We start from the raw sequence: 13,307 nt of genomic DNA on the forward strand, positions 1-13,307 counted from the left end.
CCGAATGCAACCCGCATTCGATCCGGAATCAATTGCAACTTGGCAAGATTCCTCTCATTCTTGGGTTAGGGTCATACCCTACCAATACTTTAGGTTTTGTTGTGGCAGGATCCAGCGACCATGTCGCTTTAGTTTATTGTCTGGTCATTTGCTTCAAGGCAAACACCTAACCTTTCCTTTTCCTTGGCAGTTATCCCCCAAGAAAAGTGAGTAACAGGATGATTACCCATCCTCTTGTAAGTTAAATTCTTTCAATAACTTGCCAACCTCATTTCGAGAGATGATAAAACTCTCTTGTGGGCAAATCTCAAGTCTATACAAAGTTGCATCTTTTTGCACATGTATTGCATCTATTCCACGGGATCATTCTACCCAATTGCTTAGCGTTTTCCGGTCACGAAACTTACCTCCAGCCGAGTGGCAGGGTTTTAAGGTATTCTCCAAACCATTCCTAATTATGTTGGCCCATGATCCTAAAAATAGGCAACTCCGTCGGAGTTTCATCATTTTAAACGAATGATTCTTGGGATAAAACCTTAGATCATTTCATGCATGAACTTCCAATTGATTCGACATTTTGTGAACGTGTGTAAGATCTTTGGGTTTGCGGTTTTAGACTTGGCAACAAGTGTAAAACTAGGTCGAAATCTTATTGCACTTGGCACTTGGGATACCTTTCATATCGACTGAGCCATGCCCATATGAATCCCTTGTGTTTTAGGTTACTTAGACAACTCAATATTCTTGTATTGCAACAAGGATGAACCTTCTAAAGGTAATAAACTAAATCTAATGGAGAACAATAATTACAACTACACCAATACGCGTAAACATGCGATTTATTGCTTCTACGCATCACATGGTTCACAATAACCCTATCCTTCCTTGGTAAGGTAAAAATGCCTGGTAATCTGGACACTAACTTCCCTAGGTCCTACTAGGACTTACATCAAACAATCATGCCACTTGCATGTCCATAGATCATTTTCGTGCCCTTTTATTCCTTTTCGAATAACATCTTATGGGTGCTAACTTTTCCTCATGAATCATTACAAGGAAGATCTATCTAAAAATGGGACATGCCATTAATCTTCCCATGCCTAGTAAAAAGGTGTACCTCAATAATTTCAACCTTGTAATGAGGTAACAGTCGTCCTAGGCTCGTCGCTTTTGAATGCACAAAAGGAAACTTACTAATAAGGTCCTGCAAATGCATAGACACCTTATACTCTTTTCATTAACTCCATTGAACGTACCAATGATCAATTTCCATATCTTAGGCTATCTCTAATAAATGTTCAAATAGCCAATTCATTTTCCAATTGCATTTAACTTGACTAGTTGCATTTGACATGCATGAGTGCCTCCTAATCCATGAAGTTATCGTGATTAATTCAATACTTCTGTGTGGAATCCAAATAGATAAAACCTGGACTTGTGGACTCGGGGAGATATCCACTTGTATACTTGGAGATGAACCTCCCGCAGTCGCACCTTGTGATCTTTTTGGGGCCATCGTAGGCGTAAATTCGACTTCCGATTTGCCTTTGTGGTCTACGGAGTGTCTTGCCTTAGCATGCAACCTTCCGACCTTTGCCTTTTCTCGTAGGCGGAAGATTTCTTTACGGGATGTCGCTTGCGGCAAAAGGGCTTTAAAGACTTATTGCGAAAGCCTTTTTCGAAGGGTCTTGGGGTTCTTTACGGCCTTCACCTCCTCCTCTTCAAAGTCCCGGGGAGGGGTATGAAGGGGTCTTTTTGGAAATGTGGTGGGAAGGGACCTTAAGGAGGCCCCCCCCTTAGAAGCTTCTAAAGAAGCTTGTGAGAAGCTTCTGCTTCTACAGAACCACGGGGGGGGGGGGGGGGGGGGGGGGCGTGATCCACGTGGCGGGCGGCCTGAGATGGCCGGCGGTCAGGGCGGCAGCGATGGCGGATCGTGGCGGTGGCTGGCGGACCGGCAGCTAGCGGCGGACTGGGCGACTGTGCGCGGCGGTGTCGGCGACCTCCTCCTGCTCGGTGACCAGCACGGCGACCTCCTCACGCTTTCCCTCCTTCAGCTCCTCTCTCACAGCTTCTCTAGCACACCCCCTGCTAGGGGGTGTTTATATAGGCATGGGGGGTGGGGAAGAGGGCCTCCACACACGTGGAGGACTCCCCTCATGCAGTCCCCACTTCACTCCTTCTTGGCCATCCCCCCTCCACACTCCCTCTCCTCCAGCCATGCATCGGCTGGGGGAAGGGATAATTAAAAAAAAAATTTGCCTTGTATTTATCCTATTGCCCTTCCCAAGCGGACGTTTCCTCGCGGTTTTTACGGTCCTCAACCCCGGCCTTTAATTCTTGACGTGGAGACCTCATTTTCGAGCGTGCATGGTGTGGATTAGGTTACCAATAATCACGAAGTAGGGGAATACTCTTGCACAAGGTTTACACGGCGTGCGGGAAGTTAATATTTACGGTACGCGGTACGCGGAAATATTACATTCTCTCCCCCTTAGAAGAATCGAGATGTCCTCATCTCGAGGTAAACTGGGGATATTGAAGATTGGGAGAGCTTTCATCCATCCAGGTAGCATCCTCCTTAGGATAATCTTTCCACTGGACGAGGCATTCTCTCAAGGTCCTGGATCTTAGTTAGCATCTAAAATCTTGTCCGGCCTTAGTTCAAGGTCTCCTTGACTAGGCATTACAATTTGTTGGTCAACAAGTACATGATTAGGGTTAGGTACATACTTCATTCTTCAATAGACTGTTATGGAATACATTATGAACCTTTAGGTTTTCAGGGAATTGCAGTCTATAAACATTAGGTCTTAAGCACTTGAGGATCTTGTATCGTCCACAATACCTTGGACTTAGCTTCCTGCAATCTCCTAAGGATAGAGAACTCTTCTTTGGGCATACGTGAATGAAGACCATGTCTCCTTCCTCAAATATTCTATCTTGACACTTCAAATCCGTGTATGCCTTCTGTCTATCCTTCGCAGCTTTGATGTCCCGAGAAAGTGAAATCATAAGCTTCGCACAATATCTTCTATTTAAATAACCGGCTTGCTTGTATACATGCTCTCATTCTATAGTAGACATGTCCATTATTGACAAAGAAATCACGATACTTAGCCTCTAGCTTTTGTTCCTGGTCCTTGATAGAGACTTCCCTTAGCATCCTTTGATAGGCTAGATCATGGCATCCTTCCTCTCTAGTTAGCTCAAGTATTAGGTCGTTTGGCATGGACGCCTCTGTAGCTAGAGATCTAGCTATTGATAGATTTTGCAAGATTAATGAATTAAGGAATGCCTTGCGATTGAGTGCATCAACAACTACATTCTTCTTTCCAGGTCGGTACTTGATCTTAAAATCATATTCCTCCAATACTTCAATCCATCGACGTTGCCTCATGTTGAGCTCGTTCTGGGTAAAAATCCATTTGAGGCTCTTATGATCGGTTACTAGAGTGAACTTATTTCCCAACAGATAGTGTCTCCAAAGCTTTAGAGCATGGATGACAGCTAATAACTCTAGATCATGCGTGGCATAATTCTTTTCGTGACTCTTCAATTTCCTTGAAGAATATGCTCATGATTTTCCTACATGAGCACATATCTTAAGGCAAGCATGCTAGTATCAGTTACTACCTCTACTCCTTGCTGTGGTCTAGAAGTTTTTGGATCGGTGCTGACACCAAACTTTGCTTCAACCTATCGAAGCTAGTTTGTTCGGCAGTTGACCATGCAATGGACGTTTGCTTCCTCAATAATTCTGTCAAAGGTGCTGCAATCAAGGCATAGTTTTAGATGAAGATCCTATACCATCCTGTCAAGCCAAGAAAACTACGTATCTCTTTGACAGATACTGGTATTGGCCATTCAAGCACATCTTTGACTTTGGCTGGATCTACTGATATTCCTTCTGATGATACTATGAATCCTAGATATTCAATCTGACGTTTGAAGAATGCACACTTCTTCATTTTTACATACAGCTTATGAGACCTCATTGTCTCCAACACAATCCGTAGTTGAGGTTCATGATCTTCTTCCTGTTTAGAATAGACTAAAATGTCATCGAAGAAGACAAGCACGAAGTCATCAAGATATGGTCTAAAAATATCCTGCATTAATCTATTGAAGGTGGCAGGTGCATTTGTAAGCCCGAATGACATAACCAAGAATTTAAAGTGCCCATATCTTGTATTGAAGGCCGTTTTTGGAATATCTTCATCTTTGATCCTGATTTGATAGTAGCTTGACCTGAGATCAATTTTGGAGAAGATCTTTGCACCTTGAAGGCGATCAAGAAGCTCATCTATTCTAGGGATAGGATACTTGTTCTTGACCGTTGATTGATTCAACCCACGGTAATCAATACATATTCGAAGTGTTCCATCTTTCTTCTTCTGGAATAGAACTGGGGCTCCCCATGGTGAATTGCTAGGCCGGATGTAGCCTTGGTTTAACAGTTGCTTGAGTTGTTCCTTCAACTCAATAGCTTCCGATATAGTCATTCTATAGGGTCTCTTCACAATTGCCACAGCTCCTATTACTGTCTTGATCTCATGATCTACTTTTCTTTGAAGTGGGAGTTCTGTTAACTCTTCAGAACTACGTCCCCGTATTCCTTTAGCCAAGTGACCAAATCACTTTACTTCAATACTCATAGTCAAGACAATCGTTGATTAAAAAGTTTTATTCCATTCATATCAGCATAGCCCTTTCAGGCACAATTATTTCTTGGGGCGATGGAATAAGTTAATACATTAATTCGAAGAGAATAAGATATTATTGCATTCAGCTACAGGAACTGAGTAGTAGTACGGATTGGGGTCATTGATTTTCAGGAATCGATAGTTCATTGGAAGATTAGGGTATCTCTTCCTTCGATATCCATTCTTCTCACGACGCCCCAAAACCTTGATTCGGTCGGCAGGGATTCTTTGAATCACTTCCCCGTACACATACTTATTCTGGTTAACCCTTCGACCTCCAACCCGTAGGGTCGTGTTTGCGTGAGCCTCAATAAAGACGAACAGCTTCACGATTTTCAAATCCTCCATCCACTTGATTCTCTTCAAGTTAATTTGAAGGTACGCAAGTTGATAGGCAGTTATGTAATAGATCCCTAAAACACCCATCCATCTCCATTCCACGTACACAGGTGATGGATTGTAAATGCGGTCTAGGATGTTCATCATTTCAATTCTCTGCCTATAATGCGGAGAATGCATTGCAGTCATAAACATGACTCGGAACACTAAGAACCTGTTCCATGCTTCATAATTCTGCAAGACAGTATTCAAAGTAAGGAAATGTTTGGGACACAACATTTGCTTTACTTCTTCTTATTAAAATTTCCTACAAACAAATCCTTTGTTGGTTCGCTCTGATACCAACTGTAACGTGTCCACTAGAATCATCCCGGACACACGTCTTAGCAGTCCATCGGGAAGGATGTCTAGAAAGCTCCGCCCGGCACTCCCATGGAATGTTACGGGACTTGCGATCTAGGTCTTCCCGCGTCTGCCACGTAGCGGAAGTATCCTGGCCGTTCCCACTTAGGATCGACCTGAGTTTGGGTTTTCCTGTTTGGTCATTAGCTAGCAACAACTAGCGTCAGACCCGAGCGAACTACTTTACGCAGAAACGCCAGGTCTGAAGCGGATTCACGCTGCACTTGGTTCAAGGAGAATGGGAAACGAGAGGGATGCAAGGCTTGACCTCTCTGCCATAAGGCATAGTCCCATTCCGTTCCCCTAAAACAGCGTGAATCGGGTAATAGTTAATTCTAAGTCATCGTTCTCGTTACTTGTTTCGGAGATGACGATCATCCTCTGTTCGTCGAAGACTTTGAGAAAAGTTCCCGGCTAACCGGGACCACCCATCCATAGGACGGACCCATGGTCCATCCTCCGCACTTTCCTCGGTTTGTTTTAGTTATGTAATTACCTACCACATTAGTTTGACATATAACAACCAGCTTCCTTGATTAGCCCTGTTAAGCACTGGTTCCTTCACGTAATCTTATCACAAGACATAAAGAAAACAATGTCAAACAACTCCTTTATTATCATTTTATCCTTTTATCTTTGAAATACAAGGAGTTCCCGTCCGTAGGCGTATTCATAATCCGCCCGAAGGCTATCCAGTAATCCACCAGGGATCACTATTCCAAGTTTCCGCCCGTAGACTAGTATGCGGGCCTCGAGATCCAATCCCGAGTCACGTTAGCCTCTTGTGCAGGGCTCGGAAGGCGAGGGATTTACAGCCAGAGCCCCCCCTGGCACCCAAGCGTCCTCCTGCTCCAAGTAGAACTCAACGGAGAGACCTCTCATGGCGGGTTCGGTCCACGTTCCCGGCGCGGTTAACAACCCCCTTGGTTAGGGTCAGGCAGGCAGTCGGGGGTAACTGAAGCTGCCTCTCCCTTCAGGCTTCAACCTGAAGTATTTAGATATCTTTTCATCCTTTAGTTCATTGAGCAAACAATGCAAACAGTCCTTTCTAAACTGTTACAAGCACAATCAATTTCAATGGTCGTTTAGCTGGCAAACTGTTAAGGAGTGACTCCTTTTCTCCGAATGCAACCCGCATTCGATCCGGAATCAATTGCAACTTGGCAAGATTCCTCTCATTCTTGGGTTAGGGTCATACCCTACCAATACTTTAGGTTTTGTTGTGGCAGGATCCAGCGACCATGTCGCTTTAGTTTATTGTCTGGTCATTTGCTTCAAGGCAAACACCTAACCTTTCCTTTTTCTTGGCAGTTATCCCCCAAGAAAAGTGAGTAACAGGATGATTACCCATCCTCTTGTAAGTTAAATTCTTTCAATAACTTGCCAACCTCATTTCGAGAGATGATAAAACTCTCTTGTGGGCAAATCTCAAGTCTATACAAAGTTGCAGCTTTTTGCACATGTATTGCATCTATTCCACGGGATCATTCTACCCAATTGCTTAGCGTTTTCCGGTCACGGAACTTACCTCCAGCCGAGTGGCAGGGTTTTAAGGTATCCTCCAAACCATTCCTAATTATGTTGGCCCATGATCCTAAAAATAGGCAACTCCGTCGGAGTTTCATCATTTTAAACGAATGATTCTTGGGATAAAACCTTAGATCATTTCATGCATGAACTTCCAATTGATTCAACATTTCGTGAACGTGTGTAAGATCTTTGGGTTTGCGGTTTTAGACTTGGCAACAAGTGTAAAACTAGGTCGAAATCTTATTGCACTTGGCACTTGGGATACCTTTCATATCGACTGAGCCATGCCCATATGAATCCCTTGTGTTTTAGGTTACTTAGACAACTCAATATTCTTTTATTGCAACAAGGATGAACCTTCTAAAGGTAATAAACTAAATCTAATGGAGAACAATAATTACAACTACACCAATACGCGTAAACATGCGATTTATTGCTTCTACGCATCACATGGTTCACAATAACCCTATCCTTCCTTGGTAAGGTAAAAATGCCTGGTAATCTGGACACTAACTTCCCTAGGTCCTACTAGGACTTACATCAAACAATCATGCCACTTGCATGTCCATAGATCATTTTCGTGCCCTTTTATTCCTTTTCGAATAACATCTTATGGGTGCTAACTTTTCCTCATGAATCATTACAAGGAAGATCTATCTAAAAATGGGACATGCCATTAATCTTCCCATGCCTAGTAAAAAGGTGTACCTCAATAATTTCAACCTTGTAATGAGGTAACAGTCGTCCTAGGCTCGTCGCTTTTGAATGCACAAAAGGAAACTTACTAATAAGGTCCTGCAAATGCATAGACACCTTATACTCTTTTCATTAACTCCATTGAACGTACCAATGATCAATTTCCATATCTTAGGCTATCTCTAATAAATGTTCAAATAGCCAATTCATTTTCCAATTGCATTTAACTTGACTAGTTGCATTTGACATGCATGAGTGCCTCCTAATCCATGAAGTTATCGTGATTAATTCAATACTTCTGTGTGGAATCCAAATAGATAAAACCTGGACTTGTGGACTCGGGGAGATATCCACTTGTATACTTGGAGATGAACCTCCCGCAGTCGCACCTTGTGATCTTTTTGGGGCCATCGTAGGCGTAAATTCGACTTCCGATTTGCCTTCGTGGTCTACGGAGTGTCTTGCCTTAGCATGCAACCTTCCGACCTTTGCCTTTCCTCGTAGGCGGAAGATTTCTTTACGGGATGTCGCTTGCGGCAAAAGGGCTTTAAAGACTTATTGCGAAAGCCTTTTTCGAAGGGTCTTGGGGTTCTTTACGGCCTTCACCTCCTCCTCTTCAAAGTCCCGGGGAGGGGTATGAAGGGGTCTTTTTGGAAATGTGGTGGGAAGGGACCTTAAGGAGGCCCCCCCCTTAGAAGCTTCTAAAGAAGCTTGTGAGAAGCTTCTGCTTCTACAGAACCACGGGGGGGGGGGGGGGGGGGGGGTCGTGATCCACGTGGTGGGCGGCCTGAGATGGCCGGCGGTCAGGGCGGCAGCGATGGCGGATCGTGGTGGTGGCTGGCGGACCGGCAGCTAGCGACGGACTGGGCGACTGTGCGCGGCGGTGTCGGCGACCTCCTCCTGCTCGGTGACCAGCACGGTGACCTCCTCACGCTTTCCCTCCTTCAGCTCCTCTCTCACAGCTTCTCTAGCACACCCCCCTGCTAGGGGGTGTTTATATAGGCATGGGGGGTGGGGAAGAGGGCCTCCACACACGTGGAGGACTCCCCTCATGCAGTCCCCACTTCACTCCTTCTTGGCCATCCCCTCTCCACACTCCCTCTCCTCCAACCATGCATCGGCTGGGGGAAGGGATAATAATAATAAAAATTTGCCTTGTATTTATCCTATTGCCCTTCCCAAGCGGACGTTTCCTCGCGGTTTTTACGGTCCTCAACCCCGACCTTTAATTCTTGACGTGGAGACCTCATTTTCGAGCGTGCATGGTGTGGATTAGGTTACCAATAATCACGAAGTAGGGGAATACTCTTGCACAAGGTTTACACGGCGTGCGGGAAGTTAATATTTACGGTACGCGGTACGCGGAAATATTACATGACCGTAGAAATTTGCAAGGCATGGAAATGATGCTAGGGCTGCATGAAGTAGATTAAACTCTAGTCAGTTGGCATAAAACTCAATCAATTACGTAAGTAGTTACGAAAAGTTGTGTAATGATCATTCAACATACGAATAACTCATTCAGAAATGGAATTAGGAAAAGGCTGCATGGTTCGTTTTAACATAAAACCCTAAAAAACTTAGTGGCATGAATCGTGAATGCATCAATAGAAATTATGCTGTAACTTAACATACGCTTTGATCTTAACCAAAAAAGGTAAGGGTTGTAAATCTAATCATATGTAGGCAATTAATCATGTATGGTATTGTAATGAAACTAGTTTTTCTTCTCATTGGTCAAGACAATATCTTCATAAATAGACAAGTATATTGTTTTACCCTAAACACCTGAACCACAAAGGACTCGCTTAGGAATGGTTAAATTGATGCAACATATCCCAAGTGCTAACTAGGATTTAGCACGTTGAGGACGTGACCTAGTCGCACTTATTGCCAAGTTGATACTCTCATACCCTAAAGACTTGCCCACATTCACAGAATGTAGGGACGATAGGACATACTTGCAAGAAACGATCTAGGGTTTCTACTCTAAGGATCGCTCGATGAAAAAAGAAACTCAGTTTGAATTGGAACCCTAGGATCGACAATGTCGGCCTAGTGCAATCAGGAACGGATTGGATATGAAGACACCTTAACTCTGTTTCCTATCTAATCATGATTTCGTGATTAGAAGACACCGTTCGATGGGTAGAATAGTCCCATGGATTAGATGCGACACTTGTGCAACAAGTTGCAGAGTCGCATGATCTTGCAGTTTGATCACAAGATGTCAAGAATCGCGTGGTGGAGGGGGTTGCTCAAGATACTGCGCCGTACACACACAGAATGCATAAGGAGAAGCTCACTCAAGAGACAAGAAGAGAGATGGAGGCCAAAACGTTTTCTTGCTGATTTCTTCTTCTTCTTCCACACTCTTTACAATGTACACAAAGTATAGATAAGATACAACATAAAAGGAAAGTGGCCTACTAAGTCAAACAATGCATAACCGACTACACTAGTCGACTGGCGCTATAACTATGCCAGTTGTAAATAGGTGTAACAAACTGAATATAATAAGTAATGAGTCAGTGGCCATGTGAGAGTCATAATGACCACCGACGTGCTAAGTGTAGACGTGTGGACCCATCTAACCAGGCGGTCCATCATCCATGTCCACATGTGTTGAGCTTGCCATCTCAACACTCCCCCTCAAGCTCAACTGCATCTCTGCAACTCCAAGTAAGCTTCGAAACTTTTGAAGCTTCTCTGTACCCAATGCCTTCGTGAAGATATCAGCTATCTGATCCTGTGTGCTGACATACACCAAGTCAATCTCACCTGCTAGTACCTTCTCTCTCACAAAGTGGTAGTGTACCTCAATATGTTTTGTCCTGGCATGGAACACAGGGTTCCTAGCCAACTGTATACTGCTCATGTTGTCACAATAAATGACAACTGGACCTTCCACCTGCACATCCAAATCAGCCAGTAACTTTTGCAGCCATACTATCTCACATGCTGCAACAGCAGCACCTCTATACTCAGCCTCTGTACTCGACAAAGCAACTGTAGATTGCTTTTTGCTGCTCCAAGAAACTGCTGCACTACCAAGAGAGAACATGTATCCGCTGGTAGATCGTCTATCAGACATACTACCAGCCCAATCTGCATCTGTGTATCCAAACACCTGTACGTCTGTACCTGCCTCATAGAAAAGCCCATAATGTAATGTGGACTTCACATATCTCAATATGCGTCTCACTGCATCCAAATGTGGCTTTCTAGGTACTTGCATAAATTGACTCACAAGACCAACAGCATAGCTCAAGTCTGGCCTTGTAATGGTCATGTAGATCAAACTCCCCACTATCCTCCTGAACATAGTAGGGTCTTCTATCTCATCCCCAACATCAGCACTCAGCTTTACATTCTGCTCCAACGGGACTGAAAGTGGTTTGCATGCAGTCATACCATACTTGGACAACATATCCAAGCCATATTGTCTTTGGAACAGCCATATACCATCATCACATCTGATCACCTCAATGCCAAGGAAGTACCTTAGCTTACCTAAATCCTTCATCTCAAACTTCATCTTCAAATAGCCCTTGACTTCAGCAATCCCACTATCACTATCACCTGTAATAATCAAGTCATCCACATAGATGACTATGATGACCAAACCTGCATCTCCCTTTCTCACATAAAGTGAGTGATCAGCATCAGAAACATAAAAGCCAATATTGACAAGATACTCTCTGATCTTGTCAAACCATGCTCTTGGTGCTTGCTTGAGCCCATAGAGTGCCTTCTTCAACCTGCACACATACATGGGATGCTCTAAATCTTCATAACCTGCTGGCTGATCCATATACACTTCTTCCTGCAAATCACCATGCAAGAAGGCATTCTTTACATCCATTTGCTGCAACCTCCAACCTTTGGCTGCTGCCAAAGCAATCACACATCTGACAGTTGCCATCCTAGCAACTGGACTGAAGGTTTCATCATAATCTATGCCATATGTTTGGGCATAGCCTTTTGCAACCAGCCTAGCTTTGTACCTGCTAATAGAACCATCTGCATTGTGCTTAATCTTATAAACCCACTTACATCCAATAGCTTTCTTTCCCTTTGGCAATGATACTAGATCCCAAGTCTTATTGGCCTCTAATGCAGCCATCTCCTCATCCATTGCTGCATCCCAATGAGCATGACCAATAGCCTCCTCAAAACATGTGGGCTCAACATCCTCAACTAGTTTCACCATATAAGCATAATGGTGAGCTGCATAACCCTCAAAACCAAATCTTTTAACAGGGTATCTCACCCTGCTAGACTTGCGTACCACTGGATCACTCAATGGAGTCTTTGCATTAACACGTGCTCTCTGCACACCTGGAGTCCTCACTGAAGGAATGCCAAGCTCATCATCCAAGCTCTCTGAGCCACTGGAGTCTCCATCAAGAACTGCATCAATGCCTTCTGACACTTTATTCTTTCCTTTTTCTTTACCTGTAGTGCTACTAGATGCACTCGAAGATGTAGAGGTACTCCTTAGTCTCCCAGACCAAGGACTACCAGATGATGTCTCTGGTCCACTAAGAGTCCGTGATTCTTGCCTTTCAGCCTGCACATGAGTGTCATGATCATCATCAACATCCAATGCATCACCACTAGATGCATACCAACTGCTCATTTCATCAAAGATGACATCCCTGCTCACTCTGAACTTACATGTGACAGGGTTGTAACAGCGATACCCTTTTTGCTCTAAAGAGTATCCAATAAAGATACACTTTTCAGCCTTTGGATCCAGTTTCTTCCGCAACTCATCTGGCACATGAACATACGCAATGCAGCCAAATACTTTCAAGTGTGAAACATCAGGCTTCTTACCTGTAAAACATTCTTCGGGGGTCATACCATGAACTGCAGCTGTGGGAGTTCTGTTCATAATATAAACAGCAGTATGAACAGCCTCAGACCAAAAATGCTTAGGCATATTCTTTTCAGCCATCAAGGCGCGTGCAACTTCTGCAATATGCATGTTTTTCCTTTCTGCAACCCCATTTTGCTGTGGGGTATACCTGCATGTGAACTGTCTCTTTATCCCATGAGACCTCAGAAAATCACTGAACTCATTTGAGAGGTACTCTCCCCCTCCATCTGACCTCAGGCACTTTACTTTCAAGCCTGTTTCTCTTTCAACTGCAGCCTTAAAAGTTCTAAAGTGCTCAAAAGCTTCACTCTTTTCCTTCATAAAATATACCCACAGCTTTCTAGAACAATCATCAATGAATGTGACAAAGTATGAACTGCCTCCAAGAGATACATTTTGTGTAGGCCCCCAAATGTCTATATGCACAACATCAAGGATATTTCTGCTTACATCTCTGTCATGTGAAAAGGGTTGTCTTGCCTGCTTACCAAACTGACATGCTTCACATACCTTCTGAAATTCTGCAACTTTAAATGTAGGCAAACCTGTAACCAACCCTTTGGAGTGCATTAATTTCAGCCTTTGTACATTTGCATGTCCAATGCGTTTGTGCCAAATTTCAATGTCTGCAACAACACCTTTTCCTTTGGCATACATAGCCGCATTCATAGTAGGAATTCCAGCATCTAGAGTGAACATACGTCCAACTCTACTTCCCTTTGCTACCAACCTGCACTTGTCATTGAAGTCTT

This window comes from Lygodium microphyllum, chromosome 5 (assembly GCF_053477565.2).
Source record: "Lygodium microphyllum isolate KBCC chromosome 5, Lygodium_microphyllum_v1.1.10, whole genome shotgun sequence".
NCBI classification, from domain to species: domain Eukaryota; kingdom Viridiplantae; phylum Streptophyta; class Polypodiopsida; order Schizaeales; family Lygodiaceae; genus Lygodium; species Lygodium microphyllum.